The sequence below is a fragment of the Syngnathus leptorhynchus genome, chromosome 5, assembly GCF_054491065.1.
Source record: "Syngnathus leptorhynchus isolate UIUO chromosome 5, UIUO_Slep, whole genome shotgun sequence".
Lineage (NCBI taxonomy): Eukaryota > Metazoa > Chordata > Actinopteri > Syngnathiformes > Syngnathidae > Syngnathus > Syngnathus leptorhynchus.
In genome coordinates, this window is record NC_141199.1 from 4,657,501 (window position 1) to 4,667,005 (window position 9,505).

Consider the following 9,505-nt stretch of genomic DNA (forward strand, 5'->3'; position numbering starts at 1 on the left):
TTCCTCGACACTCCCCATTGCCACCGTCCAGTCTCAGAGGCCACGAGGACCACACCTCGACACAGATAATCTTCCATGCCAACGACCTCGTCCCGGACGCCCCGCAGGCTCTCCTATCATCCACCACCACACCAGAACCTGGGCAGGGCATGCAGCGGCTCAACGTGTGATATCACTCAGACTGCTCCCCTGACGTAACCTCACAGCCGCAGGCTTCGCGGGTCAATGATTCCAACCTCATCATTACAGAGCGTGCACACACCCGTACCCAGACCCAAAAGGGGTCCCAGGCAAAGCCACCAACACGGACGACCGGCGGACCCACAACAGCAGCCGGGACGGTGCACTGTGTCGACATACAACACCAACATGCTAGGCGATGGCCCCCCGACTGCAGACGAGCCGGGACAAACCACCGCCCCTTCCCTTTCGCCAGCGTTCCCCTGGTTACCAGACCGCCACCCAGCCTGTCCAGCGAGCCACCATCCAGAGCAGGACAAAGTCCCCCCACCAAGCAGCTAATCCGGGTCAGACCAGTAGTGACGGGTAGCGCAGCGATTCGGCGGTCGCCCCAGGAGAAGTGGCGCAAGCGGTCGAATGCATGGACGAGAGAATCCATATCGAGATTGGCGGGGTCATAGAGACAAGTTCCTCTCCACAGCCCAACCTCGCAGCCGTGTGCCCGGTGCCGGTGCCACCTCAGCCCACCCCGACAAGCAGCCTACACAAATGACGAGTCACCCAACACATGCCCAGCGTCCCAATACACACAGGCCATGATCATAGGAAACCGAGTCGAAAGCCCTCACAGTCAGTTAACGCGACCACCGGCTGCCGTTCAACCCACCTTCCGGCAAGCCTCCCGACAGACCCGGCCATCGGGTCCTGCACTCCTTGAGGACCCTGGCATCGACTCCACGCACCATTCGTGTGGTAGACAGCCTCATCAGTTGCTTCCCAGCCGAGACCCAGTCCAAGGGGGCCTGACCCCCGGCCCTGTCTGGGCTCGACTCTGAGCATCACATTCAAGACTAGCCAAATTGGACGAAGCAGGAGTCTCGGTCAGTACAGGCTCTGACCTGCTTACTTGACTAGCGCAGCAGCAGCCAGGTGTCTCACTCACCCAACTAACTGCCTTCCGTGCCGTCACACAGGGACCTCCATATCCACCTCACCTGTTTCAATACGTTGCTCGACCCTCATCATATGTCAGCGGTCCACCTCCGTATGATCATACCACAGGCACCTCTGTCAAAATGGCTCTCTCGGGAACAAGCTGTGGCCCTAGCACGACCCCGCCGCCTATACTCTCATAGCCAAGACAACGGAGGACAATAATTCAGGCGCCACCGAGGAGTTGTCAGGAGCTTCGCCAGCCTGGGTCCACCCGCTCCATCGGCCAGACTGACTGTGACTCCGACTCTGCAGCTGTAAGCACGGACTTCCAAACCAAAGGAGTTTTCGCAACCGTGGCCTGTAAAAGTGACTACAGGCCGTTCGAGGACCCTCTGCAAACCCCAGAGGTTGGTTCCCGTGGCCCCCGAGGCGGTTGATCACATGCCGTGCACGCACTCAACCTCAAGCACGTCACGATGGGGTCGCTCGAGCAGCCACGACCCCCCATTCAGCCGCGCCTCTGCACCTTGTGTTAACCCAGGCCAGCAACCCTGTGAAGCTCGACTTCAGTCAGAGCACAGTCACCGTTCCCTTTAAACTCATACTTAGGATCAAACCCAAACAGTAGCCGGCTCGACCTGACCGGTCGGCCCCCAACCAATGCCAAGCCAACAGTCTGACCCACTAAGGAGAGGCCCCCATCAGACATGCAGAGCTCACCCCTCGTAAACCCATCCAGCGACCGGCGAGCAACTCCACCGTCCGGGCTAAATACGGACCTATTCATCCACGGCCAGTCCAGAATTCAACACCCAGCCAATTCTTGGAATGTTACTAGGAGGTACGTGGCCAGCAGCACCTCGTGCCACCGCTTGGGTATAAACCTCGCTCGTACCTCTACGATTTGAGAAACCACATTCGGCAGAAGCCAGGCGGGTCCGCAGGCGTCCCTCTAGGCCCCGACATCTCACCCAACTCCCATTCATTACCACTCGGCGCTACAGCACCACCATGCTGCTTCGGATCATCTTAGACTCGCCACCATTCAGTCACACCAGGCGTACCAGCAAGGCGCTGAGCGAACGCGCAAGCCAGCCTGCAAAGAGCTACAAGGCGACTCGCAGTGGGCAGGAACTCTCCACCCAACGTCGGCAAGCCGAGGCCGGCGGGGGCCCTAACAAGGCGAGTCATGTGTACCAATCAGTCAGTTGGGACAGGGGATACTCGGAGGCCCACTGGGAACAGACGGACAACCGGGGAAACATGGGAGCTACATGAGCACCATCGCCGGGAACAGGCGACAGCCCCAGGATTCTCGTAGCGATCATAAACCTTCCTCCTAGCCAATAGGTAGTCATCCTACCGCAGAATCCGAGACGCTATTGCTGCCTCAGTAGCGCTCAGGGAGAAATTCTCACCTTTCGGGTCCAGAAGGTCACCCATGACATGCAGCCCCTTCTCTAGTCTGCATGCCAGCCAATTGAGAGCCGCCGTCCGAATTGGCCAAAACCTTGTCCCAACTGTACGGGGGGGCAAGCAGGAGTCGGAGCCCCCCCCCTAGGCTGATTAGTTAGCCGGCCATTGAGGGCTGTGCACGGCCGTTACCAGCGGGCACCACGTGGAGGTGCAATCTTACATGACGTGCCTGACAACCGAGGAGCAGCCCACCTCCGACTGCTCCCCTTGGGCGGTTGCCAGTTCCACTGACCCCCGGCATCCATGCTTAAGAGAGTCATAGTTACTCCCACCGTTTACCCGCGCTTCGTTGAATTTCTTCACTGTGACATTCAGAGCACTGGCCAGAAATCACATTGCGTCAACACTTCGCAATGCTTTGTTTTAATTAAACAGTCGGATTCCCCTGGTCCGTTCCAGTTCCAAACCAGCTGCTTGGCGCCGGCCGAGGCCACACGCCGGGAGCGCACCGAGCGGACGGCCGCCGAGCGCGACCGCCACCGCCCCCCGAAGGGGCCGGGAAGCGGCCGGCCAACGTCTGCACCGCCGCGGAGCCCCGACGGGCGCCGCAGCTGAGATGATCCGTGGGAAGGGCCCGCCGCACGTCCAAAGTCGCCTCCGCGCCCGCCACCCGGCGTCCCCCCCGCGTCCACGACATCGCCGGCGACCGCGCTCGCCGGGGAACGCGCGCCGAAGCCACAAGGCGCCCACCGACCCGTGGGAAGGGGGCAGGGCGGGCTCGCGCCCGACACCGCACCAGACCTCGCGACCCACCGCCCGCCCGGAACGAGAGGAGACGCCCGCGCCTGACCGACACGCGCCTTGACCCCCACCGAACTAACAGCACGCACGAAACCGCCGGATCCGCCGGGGCGGAGGGGTGAGGGACGGAGCGGCCGCTCCCCCAGCCGCGGACGCACCCAGCCCCGCTTCGCACACCAGCCCGACCGACCCAGCCCTTAGAGCCAATCCTTGTCCTGAAGTTACGGATCCGATTTGCCGACTTCCCTTACCAGCCTTGTTCTAACATGCCAGAGGCTGTTCACCTTGAAGACCTGCTGCGGATATGGGTGCCGCCTGGTGCGAGATTTATACTGTCTCCCCCGGATTTTCAAGGGGTGACGGGGGCTCACCGGCGGGCCGAGCGCGCCTGTCTCCGCCTGTCTCCGCCTGTCTCCGCCTGTCTCCGCCTTTCCAGGTTTGGGGATCTGAACCCGACTCCCTTTCGATCGATCTGGGGCGACGGAGGCCATCGCCCCGCGCTTCTGAACAGCGCTCGCCCATCTCTTAGGACCGACTGACCCATGTTCAACTGCTGTTCACCCTTCTCCACTTCGGCCTTCAAAGTTCTCGTTTGAATATTTGCTACTACCACCAAGATCTGCACCCGCGGCGGCTCCACCCGGGCCCGCGCCCGAGGCTTCCGTGCTCACCGCGGCGTCCTTCCTACTCGTCGCGGCCTAGTTTGCATTCCCTTTTGCCTGCAACGGCCGGGTGTGGGCCCGACGCTCCAGCGCCATCCATTTTCAGGGCTAGTTGATTCGTCAGGTGAGTTGTTACACACTCCTTGGCGGATTCCGACTTCCATGGCCACCGTACTGCTGTCTATATCAACCAACACCTTTTCTGGGCTCTGATGAGCGTCGGCATCGGGCGCCTTAACCCGGCGTTCGGTTCATCCTGCAGCGCCATTTCAGCTTACCAAAAGTGGCCCACTGGGCACTCGCATTCCACGCCCGGGCTCCACGCCAGCGAGCCGGGCTTCTTACCAGATAAAAACTGCGTTACGAGCGCCAGCTATCCTGAGGGAAACTTTGGAAGGAACCAGCTACTAGATGGTTCGATTCGTATTTCGCCCCTATACCCAGGTCAGACCTGATTTGCACGTCAGGACCGCTGCGGGCCTCCACCAGGGTTTCCTCTGGCTTCGCCCTGCCTGGGCATAGTTCACCATCTTTCGGGTCTCATTGCACGCGCCCGAGCTCCACCTCCCCGACGCTGCGGGCGAGACGGGCCGGTGGTGCGCCCGGCCCATGGGAGGGGCCGGGATCCCTTCTCGGCCGGCGCGCGCTGGCTCCTCACTTTCATTGCGCCGGTTGTATAGGGGTTCGTTCGTGCCGTCCGACTCGCGCGTGTTAAACTCCTTGGTCCGTGTTTCAAGACGGGTCGGGTGGGCAGCCACAATCGCCGCGGACCCCTGACGCCTACTTCGATGACCGATCCCCGCCCTAGCGGCGCGACAGGCCAACGCGCACCGAGAGCGGTCCGCGCCTTTCGGCCGTGCCTGGGGCGAGCGGGCCACGTCTTTGTTCTGAAGGCGCAGCGAAGACTCCCACGTCCCCGGGGGGAAGCGGCAAAGTCGGAGTAAGGAAAGCGCTGTACAGCGCGGGTGCGGAAACGGACCTTCGCCCCAGACCCTTCCAACCCAACCCAGGGACGGTCGCGACGCACCGCCACGGGGGAAGTGCGCCCGGCCCGGGGACGTCCGACTCCGAGGTCGCACGCGTGAAGACGAGGCCCCCGAAAGGGTTCGCCCCCCGTGACGCCCTAGGCGGCCGCCAATCCCAGCCGGGTTGAATCCCCCGCGCAGACTGCATGGTCCCCACCCATTTACCTCTCAACGGTTTCACGCCCTGTTGAACTCTCTCTTCAAAGTTCTTTTCAACTTTCCCTTAAAGTACTTGTCCTCTATCGGTCTCGTGCCAGTATTTAGCCTTAGATGGAGTTTACCACCCACTTTGGGCTGCATTCACAAACAACCCGACTCCGAGAAGGCCGCGCCCCAGCGCGCCGGGGGCCGCTACCGGCCTCACACCGTCCCTGGGCAGAGCCTCCATCAGAAGGACTCGGCCCCCTCCTTCTGTACGCCACATTTCCCGCGCCCGAGGCCGGGCGGGGATTCAGCGCTGGGGTCTTCCCTCTTCGCTCGCCGCTACTGGGGGAATCCTGGTTAGTTTCTTTTCCTCCGCTTAGTAATATGCTTAAATTCAGCGGGTCGTCTCGTCTGATTTGAGGTCGGAAATGAGTGGGGTTACGGCCGGCGTGGCTTGATTCCGAGAAGCCGCGGGAGAGCCGCCCCGCGCCCCTTTCGCGCGAACGGTGGCGGTGACCCCACGGTGCGGCGGGCTGCGCGACGGTTACCACCGGCAGCCGCGCCCGGGGGCCCGCTCCGCTGCGGGCGGCAGGGGGGTCGACGGGCGGACGTCGCGGGTCTGCACTTAAGGGGATGAAGGGCCGGGCTGGCGAAGGAGGGCCGTTAGTTGGGTGCCCGCCGCACTGTTTGGGGTAAGTTCCGAGCGGGCGGTGTCGCGATGGCACCGGGTCGATCCTTCCCGGCCGCGTGCCGCCCTAGACCAGTTCAATGGCGAGCGAGCGTCCGCCGCCGGCTGAGTGGAGCGCGCGTTGGCGAGGGGGAGGGGGGGCGGCAAAGCAGGGCGGACGGTGACGTCGCGCAACGGTGGGTGGGGGGCCGAGGCCGGTGTGTCGACCGGACCTCCCCCGAACGCTACGCACGCGCGCGGGCCACATACCGCTTCTGCCTCGCCTGACCTTCCCCGGGCGGACGGTGACGTCGCGCGACGGTGGGCGGGGGGCCGAGGCCGGTGTGTCGACCGGACCTCCCCTGAACGCGACACACGCGCGCAGGGCACATACCGCGTCTGCCTCGCCTGCTCTTCCTCGGGCGGACAGTGACGTCGGGCGACGGGGGGCGGGGGGCTGAGGCCGGTGTGTCGACCGGACCTCCCTCGATACGCTACGCACGCGAGCGGGCCACATACCGCTTCTGCCTCTGCCCGACCTTCCTCGGGCGCGCGCCGACCGCCGGCGCCGCGGGATCGCATTCGCTCGCAGGGGTTACGGCAGGTTGGGAGGCGGGGAGTCCGATAAATCCGTGCATCCCCGGAGGTCGGTGCCCGTTTGAATGTATTAGCTCTAGAATTGCCACAGTTATCCAAGTAACTATGAAGCGATCAAAGGAACCGTAACTGATTTAATGAGCCATTCGCAGTTTCGCTGTACGGGCCGTGTGCACTTAGACTTGCATGGCTTAATCTGCATATGCTAGTGGGATCAACCAGGTAGAGGAGGAGGACTCCTCTCGTGCGCCCGCCGGAGCGGGGTTTGTGCGATTATTTTCCAGACGCCGGCCGCGGTTCGCGGGGGCTCTAGGTAGTCTGAGGCTGCGCGCGGCGGTGAGGCGGGAGCTGGACCCGGCGTGTCGGGGCCGAGGACGCGGAACCTTGAAAGCATCCCGTACAGAGCACGTAAAGAGAGGTGCAGCGCCCGGCCTCGTAAGACTCCTCTTCTCCTGGGCGGTCGGGCCCGACGCCGCTGGCCGCCGCCGCGGCGGTGCGGCTATCCCGCCGCGCATTTGGGCCGGGCACGACCCGTAGGACGCCGGCGCGCATCGTTTGGCGGATCGACTACAGTCGCGCGGGCGGTACTCGGGTTGGTCGGGGTGGACTCCGAGACAGGGGGCATTGGGCATTGGCGGGAAGTATAGGATGAACCGCGCTCGCCGCGGAACCTTCAAGCACCGCTACTGAGCACGTAAACGAGAGGGAGCTGCGCCCGGCCTCGTAAGACACCTCTTACTCAGACAACTCGGCCCGAGTCAGACACGGTCGGTGTGGCCCGCTGAGGCCCTCATCTATTCCCGTAAGCAGGGGTCGGGAGCTCGGCGCTGTACCGGCGACTTACCCGCGCAAGGCACGCGCGCGTAGGCCCGGGCAAGCTGCGCCCCGCCCCGAGTCAGACTCGGTTGGTGCGGCCCTCCGGTCTCGCCTGGCGGCCAGGATGCGGAGTTGAATCGGCGCTGGGTGGATCCGTCGGGGAACGAAGGCGGCCGGCGGCGAGTGCTCCGCGCCGTGCTGTCACCCAGACGGGACTCTGTCCCCCGGCCGGGTTGGACACGGTCGGTACGGCCAGCTGCGAGGCACCGTCGAGGAGGGGGCTGGTGGCAGGCGCGATCGGCACTATGCTGACGGCTGGGAGGGAAGTCAGCCGAGTCAGACAGCCGTTGCGGCCCTCCCGAGCCCGAAGCGAGTCACACGGAAGCCATATGACCCCCCCCCCCGGGTGCGGAGCGACAGACGCCCCAGCGACCGCGGTTGGTCGGGAAGGCTTTGCGGATAGAGGTCGGACAAGTCAGACGGCTTCCCGTGGTGCCGCCGCTATCAGCCGGAGGGTTTGAGAAACGACATTCGCGGAAGGACCGGCGCGGCCAGCGGACGCTCGCCCACGCGGCGCCCGCAACTTCAGCTCCTCGCTCGGACTCCGTGGATCGTCTCTAAGTGGGGTATTTTTCCGGGTCGTCTCGGTCTTGCCGCCGTACGGTCGCGCCGGGGCCTGTGGGGGCGGCGTGGGGAGCGCACGCTCGCGCGGCGGCTGGGACGCTAGAATGCGACCTCGCAGTGGGTAGGAACCGTCCACCCGACGCCGGCGGAGTTGGGGTGAGGGGTACTCGGAGGCCCGCCGGGAGCAGACGGACGACCGGGGGTGGGGAGCGTACGCGGGCGGGCGCCGGGAGCAGACGGCCCGTCCGGGGCAAAACTCGGCCTGTCTTTAAGGAGGCGGCCGTCTCCTCCTTCCTCGGATGCACAACATTCATTTTTTCGCTCTCGGCCTGTGTTTAAGGAGGCGGCCGTCCTCCACGGTAGCTTCCCCTGGATGAAGGACATTCGCTCAGCCGATGTTTAAGGAGGCGGCTGTCACCTCCTTCCTTGGATGACACTTTGTCATTTTTTCGCCGAGTTGGCACTTTGTCACTTTTTCTCAGAGGTGGCACTTTGTCACTTTTTCGCCGAGGTGGCACTTTGTCACTTTTTCGCAGACGTGGCACTTTGTCACTTTTTCGAAGTGACAACCATTCAGCCAGCATACCACGCTGCGAGCCCGGTCACCTTCCCACTGGACAGCTCTCGCGGACAGCGGTTTACCGCCGTAGGGGAGACGAGCTGGATCTCCCCCATACTTGTTCTGACTATATTTTGGAAATTAGGGGTAAAGGTAATGAGTACACTAACTAGGGGGACCAACTCATTGTACTCTGGCGCACCTAAAGACCACACCTGTTCATCCATCCATCCATCTTCTTCCGCTTATCCGGGGTCGGGTCGCGGGGGCAGCAGCTTTAGGAGGGACTCCCAGACCTCCCTCTCCCCAGCCACTTCATCCAGCTCATCCCGGGGGATCCCAAGGCGTTCCCAGGCCAGCCGAGAGACATAGTCTCTCCAGCGCGTCCTGAGTCGTCCCCGGGGTCTCCTATCGGTGGGACATGCCCGGAACACCTCCCCAGGGAGGCGTCAAGGAGGAATCCTGATGAGATGCCCGAGCCACCTCATCTGGCTCCTCTCAACGTGGAGGAGCAGCGGCTCTACTCCGAGTCTCTCACGGATGACCAAGCTTCTCACCCTATCTCTAAGGGAGAGCCCGGACACACTGCGGAGGAAACTCATGTCGGCCGCTTGTATCCTGGATCTTGTTCTTTCGGTCACGACCCATAGCTCGTGACCATAGGTGAGGGTAGGAGCGTAGATCGACCGGTAAATCGAGAGCTTTGCCATTTGGCTCAGCTCTCTCTTCACCACAACGGACCATTACAGAGTCCGCATTACTGCCGACGCTGCACCGATCCGCCTGTCGATCTCGCGCTCCATCCTGCACTCACTCGTGAACAAGACCCCAAGATACTTGAACTCCTCCACTTGGGGCAGAATCTCATCCCCGATCCGGAGAGGGCATTCCACCCTTTTCCTACCGAGGACTATGGACTCGGATTTGGAGGTGCTGACCCTCATCCCGACCGCTTCCCACTCGGCTGCGAACCGCTCCAGTGAGAGCTGGAGATCACGGACTGAAGAAGCCAACAGCACCACGTCATCTGCAAAAAGCAGTGACGCGATGCTGAGGTCCCCAAACCGGACCCCCTCAA

At 63.0% G+C, this 9,505-nt stretch overlaps 1 pseudogene; it reads right to left on the reverse strand.

Moving 5' to 3' along the window:
• The window catches only part of LOC147056281 (28S ribosomal RNA), an 8,031-nt pseudogene extending 2,442 nt beyond the window's left edge, over positions 1 to 5,589 (reverse strand).
• Positions 5,590 to 9,505: the final 3,916 nt, after the last annotated feature.